This window comes from Tyto alba, unplaced genomic scaffold (genome assembly GCF_018691265.1).
Source record: "Tyto alba isolate M040663 unplaced genomic scaffold, T.alba_DEE_v4.0 Super-Scaffold_6, whole genome shotgun sequence".
NCBI classification, from domain to species: domain Eukaryota; kingdom Metazoa; phylum Chordata; class Aves; order Strigiformes; family Tytonidae; genus Tyto; species Tyto alba.
Genome location: NW_024881327.1, coordinates 17,155,329 through 17,170,383, shown reverse-complemented (window position 1 = coordinate 17,170,383; position 15,055 = coordinate 17,155,329).

Sequence of the window (15,055 nt, the reverse complement as noted above, 5' to 3'; positions counted from 1 at the left end):
CAATGTTTTGTATTTATTGAAGGAAACTTCCCTGTCATTTCACTTTTTGTAGGTTACCACTGGAATGTGTCTTTTCATCTGTAAGTGCCTCAGACAAGAATAATTCAGATTTTTAGAGAATCCAAGGTTGGTCTTTCAGATGGAATCTACAAGTAATACTATATAAACTGGAGTGAATCTGTTATCTTTTCACAGGGTAAAAACAACAGTGGTGCTGATTGCTTTTTAACTTAGAAATTCTTTTAGTGTTTAATGTTTGGGTTTAGTTATTGCATGACTGCTGTAACTCATTAACAACTCTGTTCATCCTCATTTTGAAACAGAGAATACATGTAGGATTTCAGTTCTATTATTTGTAGTCTGTGTGAGGAAACATCAGTGATACAGTTAAATTTACTTTAGCCCTAATATACAAGCAGTATGTTACACATTAAGCACTGAACTACAGATGTTCTCACTGGGGCGTCTGTTCATTCCTCCACATCAGTTCCATCAAATTTACAGCAAAAGAACATTACTGAAATGTCTGTGGAGCAGATACGTCAGAATCTCAGGATTTTATGACTAGCTCTGTTATTGTTTATGCTGCTGAGTCAGGCAGCAAACATTTCTAGATGTTTGTGCATTTAACAATATTTGCTGCATTTTCATTCTTTTATTTTTTTGGCCCTGACAGTTGAAATCAAAATAGGTAAATATACCTGCTGGTGCAGTGCTCTCTTGGCATGATTAGCTGATAAGTTTACATTGACAGGTGATGGTCTGTGAAATAAAAGCAATAGCAACTTCAAAGTATGCCAGTTATTCCTGTTACAGGTGATTTTTATTTTTTTTTTCTAGCAGGATAGAGAAAAATCTTTGAAAGAAAAGTTTTTGATTATACTTTTCAAGTAGAGTTTTACAGAAACAATTGTGTTGTCAGGGGTTTTTATTGGTTAGAAATAGTGATTTCAGAACTATGCATGGAAAAAACTTTCTTGTGGTAGGTGAAGAGGAATTTTCTTGTTTTCACCCTTTCCATACTTGCCAGGCTGACTCCAAAATACATTTCAGCTCTAATTCTGTTTGTTGCTAAATTATTTTGATTGGTGGTATATAAAATACAAAAGAAGTGAGCTCTGGAACTCAAATGTAGTTGTGAAATTGGGTTGCATTTTTTACTTCTACTTTATTAGCATTTGTAATGTAAAGATCCTAAGGAATAAGAAATACAGTTTAGCAAGAATTCCAGTGGCCTTAGCTTATATGAATGCTCTTACATACATGGGAAGAACCTGAAGTTGATAATTTTCCAAAACAAGCATACAGAGATCGTTACAGAACCTAACCCTCCCAACAGAAGAAAGGCTTTTTGTGAAAATGTGTCCACTTAAGTGATCTTCTGACTGCATTTTCAGATTTATTTAGTCTTTGTAGAATGTCAGGGTAACTGAACAGGGAAAATGCACTGTGATACTCTGAATTTGACACTTTAATTTCTTGTTTACATTGTTGCAAGATCAAAATGTTTAAGATACTTCTCTGTTGAAGGTTTAGTAACTTGGAATTCACAAATGTATATGGTCTCAGTTACAGATGAGCTTTTTGTCAAACACTGGCAGTGTTCCCTGGAAGGGTTCAAGGCCAGGTTGGACGGGGCTGGGAGCACCCTGGTCTGGTGGAAGGTGTCCCTGCCCATGGCAGGAGGGTTGGAACTAGATGGTCTTTGAGGTTCCTTCCAACCCACACCATTCTGTGATTCTTTGACAGATTTTTGTAAATTCTTTCCCTACTGATTAAATTCTTATAAAATAAATGAAATTACCTGTTTACATATAGACATTTACATGCTACAGTAGTAACATAATATTATATTGATACATAGTAAATATTAGTACACAATATTATATTAAGCAGTGATAATATTAGATCAGCCTGTAATTGCAAAACTGAAATGGGAAATATAAACGAAATAATTTCTCTCCTATAGAATTTTAGGATCTGGATGTCTTATTGTGAAAGTCTGAAAAATGTTTGCCTTCAAGTTAATTTCCACAGGCTATGTTACCGCATTCTTTTTTTACTCATAGCCTTCACTTAAATTGCTGTATAGGTTCTCTGGTTTTGCACAGGACCTTGACAAATTAGATTATCTTCAGCTCTGCAGGATAAACAAGGTTTTAAGGCAAGTTGTTTTCACTTGTCACCCAAATTCCCCTGAACCCCTTCCTGCCCATCACTTCTGCCCCATGCAAAAGTAATTTCATCTGAGGCTTAAAGTAGATCTTAGGATTACTTTTGCTAAGGGCTAGTATCCCACACATTTCACAAAATCACCTCCAAACCAAATAGATACATTGCTATCACTACAAACTGCATCAGTTTTAAAAGTATTCTCTGGTCTGTCTAGAGCCTTCTCCCATGTATAGGCATGTTCCTTTTCCTACCTCCCACATCAAATGAAAAGAATACTAGTGGGGTTTTCCTGTTCTCCTGCCATTAGTGGTAGCTTATACTTTCTTGAAATGTGCAGTTTGTTGGTTTATATATGTTTTTTCCATATTAATTTGTTTTTTTCTTGTTATCATCAGACCTGTGTCATCATAACAGCTTTCTTGACACATTCTGACTATGCCCATCCAGATTCAACTTGGTTAATTTTCTTTCTGAAGTTTACGTTGTGTGTGATGTAGACTGTCTTCTGTTACTATTTTGCCAAGTAGTATTTGGCAGGGAGGATCCAAGTTCTGGATGTTAAGACTCCTTAAAGGTACCATAATTCCTCAAGTAGCTAGTAATTTTTCTTGATGTCTAGGAAGCCTACTGTCTACTTTTCTGAGGGGGGGGTTACTTAAGCGGGTTTTTGTTTTTGTAAATACAAATAATAATCGATTGTCCTGAATTAACTAGTAGTGATTTAAATGCTGGCTACAGAAGTTGCATTTCTGAGGGTTGAGGGAGTAGTTACTCAGACTGAGAAGCAGTATCATGGTACTACAGATTTAGGATTATATTTAGCTAGGTCATGAATGCTTATTGTTCATAAGTAGATGCTTGATGGTATATGTGTTTGTTTATTAAATACAGTGTGGCAGGATATTTGAAAATAAAAATGGTTGTGCTGCTAGCTTAATACTTCTCCTGGATATTCGTTGTTACAAGAAAAATTCCAAGGCAAATTACCATAGATCATCTGTGAGGATGAAGGTTGGGTTGGCAGGCTAATACATCGAGAAGTATAAAGGAACTGAAACTTCCCATAAATTAATATTTTTATCTGCAGCACTTTCCCTGAGCATTGAAGAGCAACGTAGAACTGACAGTTTCCTACTTTTGTTGTGTAATCAATTCTTTATCTATGTAAGTTTGTTTTTTTCTGAAGGATTTACAGTAGTAGATGAAGTAAAACACTCTAGATGAAAAGAGTGAATGTAAAAAGTATTACAAACAAGTCTAATTTATATGCAGTCAAGTGCGTAGAAAATAAATTACATTGGAGTAGCTGCAGTGCTAATGAACTGTAACTATTTAAATTCAATCTGTACCCATTCTTATGAATCCATCAACATGAAAAGTCCTGCAGTCTCACTTCTCAGCAAGCGTTATGACAATTTTTGTTGCCTCTTAATGAAAGTGTTAGCCCCACAAAAATGGGTCTTTAGGGGCAAACATCCCTTTGCTGCACGGGCTTAAGGATGTTAACAGCTTTTGACTGATCTCAGCAGTGCTACTTGTCCCTGCCCGCTGTATCTCTTAGCTGGAGGTTGCTGTTCCTGTGCCAGGACAGCGGACTGGAGCGCATGGGCTCACCCAAACAGCTCCGTGCCGGATCCAGCAGTTTAACCTCTCGGACCTCCTTCTGCACTTCGCACTGAGAACAGCAGATGCCTGCACCCCCTTCCGCTGGCTCTGCTGTGAGGTTCATAACTTCTGATCAAACAGCCCCAGGGCAATTTGGCTGTGGCTGCTTGCTGCAAAAAGCCCTCAGGTATGTATATATTACCATCCTCATTCCTCTGAGTTGAGCTCCTAGGCTCATAGTTACAGTAGTGGTAATAAAATCCACAAAAATCAACTATACTGAACAGAGAACAATTAGCTAATAGTGAAGTGCTAAAGACAAGGTTATGTTTTAACTTTGTCCATGCCTGGAGTATGATTTCAGATGGATTAAGATTTTGCTGCCCTGAAAGGGGTGCTACTACCCACATCTTCCAGTATGCATTCTTTCTTCACTTACGCAATTGGGTTTGGTGATTGAGCAGCTGCACAAAATGGATTAGCTTGCTGGTCTGGGTAAAAACTAATCCTTTTTGCCTTTTTTCAGAGTGTAAGCAAGCTGTTCTGTTTTACCATACACCCACCCAGCTGCTAATAGCAACACAAGGTAGACTGTAGGAACACACAGTAGGGCACTGAGGAGCACAGGAAATTATCCAGCTGGTGACAGCCCATACTTGGATTGGCAAGAGAAAACTTCAAAATTCTCCTGTAGACAGAAACAAGGTGCCTCTCTCTTGGCAGGTTTCACAAGTCAACCATCAAGCTAGATGGCTATCCTACTATTTCTGCCCAATAAAATTCAGTAAGAGACGTGAGAAATCAGGATTTGAATCCAGGACTCTCACTGTGTCAGGGAGCTTTCTCATCAACAGGCTACTGTCACGTTCCCCGTATTTTCTCTTCTGTCATGTAAATACTTAGTTTTTTACCATAGGTTTCCCATCTTCAGGATGGGAAAGCACAGAATCTCCATAACACCTTTTTCTGATGGCCTTCTGTTTGTTAACATGTGAATTTGAATTTCTTCTGACTGAGGAGGCTTTACAACTTAGATCTCATACTTCAGAGCAACTGCTGTTACTACAGTGCTTTATGAAAATGTGAGCTCCATTAATTCAGTCTCCTTGACTGGGTATTTAATTGAAACTGGCTGTGAGATGTGCTTTATGTTAACACCACTGTGTTTTGGACAGACTATTGGGCTCTCAGGGGTTTCTGTCACAGGGATGTCTGGTTGCTGAATCACAGGTTTGGACAAGAGACGAGCGCCAATATGCTTAGCAGAACTAAGTTAACATCCCTCAATCACATTCAAGAATAGAACTACAACCCTGTAACTTAATTTGAAAAATCAAGTCTCTTTCAGAGTTGAGAATAGAAGTTTGATCTTGCATAAAGTTGTACTTGTATAACAATAATGTAGTGCCTCGCTATGACAAATGTAAGTGCTAATGGCAGATAAATATTCCAACTGTCATTTATAATTGTCATTTATGTACCTTTGGTCAGTCTTAGCTAGTCACAGTATGCCAATCAGTGGCCTACTTAACCATTATGTTCTATTTTATAGCTGTGATTTTTCCAGACTTGACATTTGGGAAGAACTTCAAATGCATACTAGGAGTTGAGGCAATCTGGTCATACAATAGACCATCTCATATAAGTGCCTCTAAAGCATTTCTCACAGTGAAAAGCAAAATCACTGAACAATACATAACTATTGAAGCCTTTAGTCTCAGTATGCAAAGATTAGAGTGCTACATCCTTAGAAAGGGAAAAGTTGCCCTTTCTTGTGTAGATCCAAAAGGGACTTAGGAGTCCAATGTTTTAAGCTTTATGGGGACCTTGGTACTTCATCTCAGGTGCTGCTTCCTAACTTTATAGGTGTCCCAAATCTCCTGTACATGCTTCTGTTAACGGGCATATGCATAAAACCAGTAACTCCTAATGCTAGGAAGCTAATAGGCCCTCAAGCTCTTGTCATTCTCCTTCTAACCCCAAGGCCTGATCCGATGAGGATGCTGACACACTGAACACTGCTCAGCAGATGGCTAGAGTAAGTTCCTGTGTCTGTGGCTTGTTGCACTTGCTTGCTCTAATGACTGTGCTATTATATGTGAAACATGAAAATCTGTGTTCAAACAGTAACCTGCCTGATTATCCTGTCACACTGAGGCTGAAGAAGCTTTTCCTCCTTATGCTCCTATAAAAAGTAGCAATTCATTTATACAGGGTGAAACAGTTTCACTAAGAAACATGAGATGGTGAGGAAGATAGGACATGAAGATCTGCTTCTCTGGGAAGATGGAAGTAAGATTCCATGAGGAAACACATTCTGACATATGTCTGTTCCTATGCCAGTATTGGTTAGGTAGTACGTGGTACCAAGCATCTGGTAAGCATTCCTTGAATACCAGCAGAGGTCAGAAAATGGGCCAAGCTCCTGAGCAGTTAACTGACAAAATGACATCAAGGGCAACTTTCTGGTGAGTAAAGAATAAACGTAGATTTCTGACATCAAGAATCTTCTATTGGTGAAGTTCCTTAAGTTCCCATCTGTTGAATTTCCTTAGTGGTAAGTGAATGTTCCAAAGGATGTTATAAAGGCACGTGACTTAATAGTAAATAACTAACAACATACTGAAGCATATGCTTCAGCACATCTCATGCTGAAGCACCACAGAGGCACAAGCTAGGCATTCTTCTCTCATACATAGGAAATGCGGTTGAGTAGATTTTATTCTCAGACCAAATACATAAATACATACACACAACCCTTCCCTTTATGCAAACACAGTTTCAGGTTTATCATCCCGTGTGTGGAGAACAATACAAATATCTCCCTTTTACACTGTTGACAAATTTCAGTGTTTTTAATGACCTTCTCTCAACAGTCTATCCATGGGAGAATAATTTAACAGATATCATTGCAATCTGAGTAACTGGTGAACAGTAAATCTTTCTTACACCCAAGAATGTTTACTTTAGCCTTGCCTAAAGGGGTTACCAAGACCTTGTTCAGATGTGATGCTTCAGAGTAAGCTACCCGGTAAAGCAGTGTTAACAGCCTGAAGAGAAAAGAGGATGTACTGTGCACTGGTTTAGGTGAGAGACTTTAACTGCCATGTATGTTAATCATATGGCCAAGCACATGACATGTGTATGTTTCTTGATATTTTTTAACTGTAAGAGCTAAATGCATTACTTCTTGTTGCAGGGAATTTTCTTCTGCAATCAGAAATTTTCCTCAATCTTGACTGCCTTAAACTCAGGCCATATTTAGGGAGTCTTCCAAAAGTTCTAGCAAAAGTATAGTTTTATCTGTGATCAGTTCAAAAAGAAACTATTGATAAAAAAAAAAAAAATTTTGCTTTAATTGTTCAGGTACCAGAGCAGACAATTAAGGACAGTTGGCAGGTCCATGAAGAAATTATCATTGAATAAATTCTCATTATTACAATATATTTATAATATGGTAAAAAACAGGTGTGAATGGACATAAAGGGCGGGTCATTCCTGTTGACCTTACTGTCTACTTCCAATGCAAACGGTTTTGACTATTTGCAGTATCTAGGAAGCAGTATTTTTAGTGGATGTGAACAGTATTCCCTAATTTAGCTGCCTTCAATAAAGCAAGATGGAAATTCTAACTAACTTGGGTTTAAGTACAGTGGGAGTTAGTCTGGTGTACTTTTCATTTTCAGAGTTGATAGAGTTGTGCTCTTTTAGCACTTAAGAGGTCGTGTGTGTGATTCTTGACTCCTCGGTCCTGAGCAGGCTCGCAGCCTGCTGCCGGCTGGTGCCCGAGCCCGCAGCGCTGCCGTAGCAGGAGTCGAAGCCGAGAGCTGCAGATTTCGTTTTCTGCCCAGTGTCATTCTTACTCCTCGGAGACAATCCCAACCTCAGTTACAAGTCTTTCATCAGTAATTTCTTCAATCAAGCAGCCTAAGCAATCTGTAAACATAGATTGAATATAATCACCTAAGCTATCATTAAAAGCTTCATCTCAATCAGCAGAGCCTGCTAGCTGATTGTCACCTGAAACCTTGCAATTAACACAATGACTGGTATTTTTGACAAAATAGCCGTGTGGCTTGATTAACAGTGCTATCTCAGGAATGGCCTTTTCCAGTATTTATTACCATCAAAGCTGTCAGTGCTGCTTACTGTGTTACTTTGAAGAGACTTTACAACAGATACAGGTAAATGGATATAGGTAAGATAGCCTTTGTCTGGCTTCTGGAGATTTAAGTAAAGGTTCAGGTACTTGAATTTTTTCATGTGCTTCATGTATTGATATAACAATAAATTAAAGTTTACCCATCTTGTGTAATGAACCAGAGACTTTAAACTGAATTTGAAATTAATGTCTACTACGTAACACCCAAACCTAGATTATGTAGAGCTGGGGGAGGTGTTGGGGGGGCAGGAATGTTGTTTGAATTGCAGTTGATTATTGGTATCAGGGGCTGTGTACAGCACTGCAGTTCTTAATTTATTACATTCAAACTAGCATCACTTAGCTGGGATTTGTTATTAGGTTAATACCACTTCTTTCTTGCCTCCCTTTGTGCGTGCTACAGTTTCAGGGTTTTATTTCCCCCTGCCTGAATTCCACCTTCTGCTTTGTCCTGTAACTGCTTTCCTCCTTCTATTTTAACCCACAGCTATATAATTCCTGTAGTTACTATAGTATGTACATACATGAATAGTTTTATGGCAAGAGTATAGAATTTCTTTTATGCTTATGGCTCATTCTGCATTGCTGTGTACAAACAAGCAAAATCAGGCTATAGGCTTTGAGCAGTTACACCTTGTGTTTTATCACCTGATCTTTGTCAGTATTGGTCTCTGTGGGAATCCAAGAACTTTTAGTAGCCAGTGTCAGAACTCTGTTTAATACATTTCCACTAAAAAACGAAAACCTTTTTCCAGTGTGATTGTGCACCTTTTTTTTGGACTTACAATTTTTTTCCGGTGGTTGCATATCTCTGACAAAGATAAAAATGTTTCTAAGGTAACTTTCTGAAACCTTCTGTCCTTATTGTGAACTTCCTGTACTTTGTTGCTGCTACTCTTAGCATCTGATAGTGGATTAACCTACTTACAGTTATCCTGAGTAATTTATGGGGAAAAAAAAAAAAAGTCACTTTTTTTAATTGGAGAATTCCATTTTATTAAAACACAACCTTGAGAAGTTGTGCTACTATAATAGTAAGTATTTTTGTTCTGGTCTACTGTTTTTCCTGGTTGTTTGGTTTTTTTTGTTTGTTTTGGGGTTTTTTTTGTTTGTTTTTTTGTTTTTTGTTTTGTTTTGTTTTTTCCATATTACAGCATCCTGGCCTCTAACAAATTATGAGGGTTATTTTGCATGTCAAATCATTACTGTCACTGTCATTATGATCAAGTATTTCCTGGGCCGAGAGAGAAGTTATGTTTGAAGGAAATAGCCACAGAAGAATTTCTAGATTAAGTGCATCTGGAGGAAGATGAGTGGACATTAATACACTTAAACTGATTAAAGGAGCATAATAAATCCACCTGGTCTCTGCAGAAGGGAAGGCTAGAGGATTACTGTAATCCTTTCTAGATTTAAAGATATGTGAATAGATCACTCTGAGGAATATGATTCTGACAAAATTGCAATATATAGAAATAAATTGTTTTGGTTTTTTTTTTATAGAAGATAAACTTCTACCCCATCTGTCTTCCTGGATCCTATGATCAAAATGTGAGGGCAACTCCTAATCAAGTTGCTGCCTAGTGCAGGATATATATGCTGATTTCTTCAAAAATCTGCATTTGCTCTGTATAAACTACAAACTAGTGGAATACTGGCAAATCCTTATCCAAAAATGTGATGCTCAAGCTGCTGTGGTAAGGCCCACTCTGAGTCCTGTATTTTTGGAGCTGGCTGGAATCAGCCCGGAACACAGACCTATCAGCAAAATCTATGCATAGGCCAATTTTTGATCCAGTGGAATGTGCAGTTGCATTTACTCATAATCTGAGATTAAAGTGTGCTTAATCTGAGCAGAGGGCATTTGGATTGCAGTTAATTTGTTTAGTTGATCTAAAATACTGATGAAGGTAATATAGGTTGGTGTGAAAGACCTCATATACATACAATTCCTGAAGAAAGGATTCATGTTTCTGCTCCATCTGTGGAACCAACCACTCAATTTGGCCTTCTGCCAAAACAGAGGAACTCTTGCTTTGCTTTTCCCTTCAGTGTTCCTAACTACACAATTTCATCCTGGCTTTAAATTGGACTCTGCTGCTTGTCAATGCCTTCTGAGAGGGGTCTCTCTACTCTGCCAGCTCCCCATGAAGGTCTCACCTGAAACCTTAGTATTAAGACTAGTGTTAGGATCTTTTCACAGTATGATCGTACCACATGAATAATAACTAGAAGACAGTTATATTGTTTGATTTTATAATAAAAACCGTACAGCATACAAACTCTGCAGGGACCTGCACTTTGTATAGGAATCACAACTCAAGAAGTTAGTTAACTCAAGCACCAACTGTGTTTATACAATACTGTGTACACTCTTAATTCTACTCACATGTAAGTGTGCTTGTTGCATTTTTAATAAACTTTTAACTCAAAAATAGTTTTATCATTGGGTTCTCTCCTTAGATTAAGTATAGCACACTTCCACACTTCTTAATGGATTTTGAATGTATGGTTTGAATATGCAAGTAAAAATTGGACATTATAAACAATCTTTCAGGCATTAGAGGAATAAAAACACAGACATGCAGCATATTATGTTGCACTAGTTGCTGAACTCTGGCTGTCATCATCAAATGCCAATACAAGTGTAGCTGACAGCATGTTAAATTGCACAGTGCAGAAAGGTACAAGAAAGATGTTGAAAAAAGTTTTAAATCTTCTAGAGATTTTGTTCAGAGAGAATGGGGGCCTACAGTAGCTGTGAAGTCCATGGGAGACTTTGCAATACCTTTTGATTCCATGGGAAAGATACTTAGCTGCTAGTGATGAACATTCACTCAGATAGTAAGGATAGCATTTTCCACTTCTTTGAAAGTCCCCTTCCACCATCAAGCTAAAACACTCTTATTTAGGTTTTCCATTGCAGAAAACCAAGTGAGAACTAGCACTATTTTAGACAGGAAGGTAAATGAAGAAATAGTTGTCTGTGTATAGTTGTGAAGGTCTGTAGTCACAGCTGTGACATAGTCACGTCTCAAAATCTGAGTGCATATTTTCCATGCAAGTTTATTTTTCCCTTAGTAATTCACCAATATAAGACCATGGCTTCAGCCCTCAGTCTATTTGCAGAATTCGCATTGCCATCGAATGGTAGTTGTGCATGTATAGATTAAGAAACATGCACGTCTGTCTAACAAATAGCTGGTTATGAAGGTACTTTAAGAAAGGGTATAAAGGCATGAAACCAGGCATAAAATCTGTTGACTCTAACCTGAATGTCACAAATTGGAAAATAAATGTTAATTCCAAAGTGAAAAATACACTCTGCCTAAGCTTACTTAAACTAAAATGCTACCGTAAAGCAGAAACTGGGTATGGCACTAACATTTTCTAGGTTTAAAATCTTTACCTCACAACTTGTGTGACCTTGACTTGATCCTATAAAAGCTGTTTTGCATAGCATCTCAGCCGAGTTTAGAGAGCTTTATGAGGTTAGCTTTGTGGTATATAAAACCAGAAGTATTTTCTGCATAAGGTTAAAGACAGTTTTCTGTTATGAGTCATGCTATCACTTTGTAATGTTAATGTCTGAAAAAGCTCTCTAAACATTGTAAGTAAGAGTACTTACTTAGAAGTCAGCTGTACTGGAAGACTCCTTTTTATTACAGAACTGCCCTCACCACCTCCTTCAGAATGCATCTAGTGAAAGGAGCTTCTGTGAGCCTCTCAGATCTAGCAGCCTCCTGTAAGCACTGGCACCACCTCCCATTTCTCCTAGCTCTGTATGAGCATAGGTTGAAGTAAGAACTCTCTGTCAGAACCCCAAAGTCTTTAAAAAAGGGCTGTATTTTTTAAAAGCTATTTACATTGGCTTTTATAAGGAATATAAATGACAAAATGTTTAGGAAAAACAGTTCTCTCTTTTAACTTAGGCTTTGTTATTCTTTTTAGCCTTCACAGCTTATTGTACGCAACACAAGCCCTTAAAGTGTGTAAGCCAAATACAAATCTGAAACAAGTGTGTTCCATCACTTGCACTGTAATAGGTTAATCAATGTGAAAAAATAAGCACATTTGTAAACTATTAAGACAAAAGCTGAAAATCAGGGCTCTTCTCTCGAGCAAACACAGGAAATCCTTTCAAGAACTGTCTACTGTTTTGCACCCCTGGTTGAAGATTCTTTCTGAAAGTTTGAGAGGGATCTATTCCAAGATAAGCTTTCTTGCCAGCTTTTTTTTCTTTTTTTTTATTAAAACCTTTCATAACCAGCTATCGGCCAGAACTTGTTAAGCAAGTTACATAGTGCTGTCATCTCCAAGAGGAAGAAGGGGGAAAAAAAAAAAAAAGAGTTAAAAAAAAAAGGTGAAAGCAGTAAGTTATGCAGAGGCAGCTGATGAATTAGAATTCATTGTCTCTTGCTTAGTCTCCTACTTCACTGGTGTGTAAGTGTCAGGTTCTTCCACATGCTAGTTCAACACGATGAGCTCACAGTGATGAGTAGCATCAAAGCTATCCTGCTCTTCGTTCTTTCCATTTATGGCTTTCCTCACCTTGTGATATTGTAAACCAGGATATAACACAAGAAAATTTAGGCTAATACAAATATACCCCTTCAAACAGATGCCTGAGGGAACATACTCTACAAACTTTTTAAGGTTAGATCTTAAATGGGTGGTAGTTATAGGGGAGACTTGAGACTAGAATTAAGTAATTTATAAACTTGTTATTGAATATGTATAGCATAATAGCCTTAGCAATGTAAAAGAGCAGTTAAATTCCCCATTGATATGAGCATGCTATACTTTCATGAGGTTTAGGGAAGAGGTACCAGTCCCAAAGTTGTTTGTGTTAGGCGGTAATCTAATTTCTAAAGTTGTTTATGAAATAATTTCTCCATAAGCAAAACTTCCATGTTGTACTTAATAGCCGTACCTTGCCCTGTAGCTCCTGCCTTATTTCCTGCTTAAACTTCTTATTCTTATACATTTTACAATTCCTCTTAAACATTTAACTTTTTATCTGCTAGATGACACCTCTTGCCTGAATTTATGAGTTAAATATCCATTTTCTGAAACAACTGTTTGTCCAAACAGTGATATCAATCAGTGATACAACCATTCTGAAATATCTTTAGAGGCTCAGAGGCTTAGAATTCTTAGCCTATTTTACTGCAACTTCATGCACAATCAGAGACTTCATAAAATCTCTAATTTGCAGTCTCACTGACAAATAGTGAAGTACAGCTGTTCAAGCTACTTCTCCACAGCCAGCTTTGGTTACTTCAAGTGGCTAGCCTATTACATTATGTTTGAGATGATAAATATAAGTTATTGCTTGCTAACCTTTGTGGTTAGGCTAAAAGTAGAAGAAAAGAGGCAATACAGAAAGTCACTTCTTAAAAGTTGTGTTTTATTCAAGATGAAACTTCTACTATTGTAATAGTAAGATTTTAAAGTAGGTTATTTCTCATGCTTTTAAATTATACAAATTTTGGGAGAAATGACTTGTTGAAGAGACTAACCAATTATCAGGACAAAATATTTTAAACGCTTTTCCTTAGTTTAGTCCTTCGTTTAAGCAGCACATACTACTAATTTCAACAAATTATTCAGATTTTGCATCCTCAGAGGGTAAATGCACTTTATACATGACTCTTCTGCTGTCCAGTTTAACTTTCCATATTGCTTATGCACTTTTTTAAAAAAAAAAATTAGAGCACATTCTAGAAGTATAAAACCAGAAAAAGTAGAGTGATTGCAGTAGCTAATAAAAGCAGTTAATCTATAAAACGTATGTGCGTTAATTGTAAACAGATACTCACTTCTGTCTGGCTGTTAAGATAAAACGACGTAACAGCCCAACTGTTATCTTCGAAGTTTGAAAAAGTCATTTAACTTCCAGCTTCAGTGAGATCTTAACATTTATTGAAGGTAAGTGATCAAAAATTGTTGTATTTCTTTTTGATTTTTCACATTTAGCTGAACTACTGAAGATTTATCCCTGTGCAAGACATCCAAAACCATGTACAATTTCAAAATAATCAGACACTTTATCAGAGTAATCAATTGTACAAATACAAGTGAGGAACTGGTTAGTAATTTGAAAGATTTAGATGTATAAGCAGAAGCTACAAGTGACATATCATTGTAACAAGCATCATCTAAAAAGATGGCAATGCAAAGTCAGTTACCATCACATGAAGTAGCTTGTTTTGTTCTCAGGTGGAGTTCTGCACCCCACTTTAAATAAGAGGCTTCATGAAAGATATATATTAATTAGAAAGAGTCCATTGAGCAACATAAAGATTATACAATCTGATTAGAAAAGATTTCCTTCATACAAGGAAAGCGTTAAAAGATTTCAAAGGTATCAAAGCCTACTGAAAAGAGGAAGGAAAAAAAGCTTCTGAATTTGTGTTGGTTAGAATGAGAATTAATCAGTTTCAGTTGCACCATGGCATGAGAGATTTAAATTGGACTGAAGTTTCACAGCTTCCTTGGGAAAATGAAAGTCCTTCCCCCTCAATAAAAAAAAAAAAAAAAAAAAAAAAGTGTGGGGGGAAGGAGTTAAGTCTCAGAAATGTCACAATTAATTCTGAAGTATTTACATAGACTGAAGAGCCATTTGCAAGCAGCTTTTAAACTTGTTTCATCTCACATTTGGTGGGCAACAGCACTACTTCCTATTACTTTCTTAAATGATTGTGATTCAATAATTTATGAAGCTATGGCCATATCTTCATTAGTTTTATTCTCCTTGTTATCTACAGTACACACTCCAAAGTTTTGAAGAATTCTGTTTCTGCTTTAGTTCACATTCGATAGCTTAGCATATTCTACCTCTCTCCTTGCTTCATCAGGTAGTGGTAAGACAAGCAAATTAAACTGAGTTTTAACCACCTAAGAGGTACGATTTTATTATGCATTACATATGGATTGGGGAAAAAAAGTTGAGTAGCAACTACAATAAAATGTTAAAACCTGGATTTAAAATTTGTAAGAAAACTGCAGTCATGTATTTTAGGGCAGTTTGTCTTTGTTTTCCAAAGCTAAACAAGGTCACACATTCAACAGTGTTAACATTTAAAGCGTACAGTCCATTGCTGTTTCATT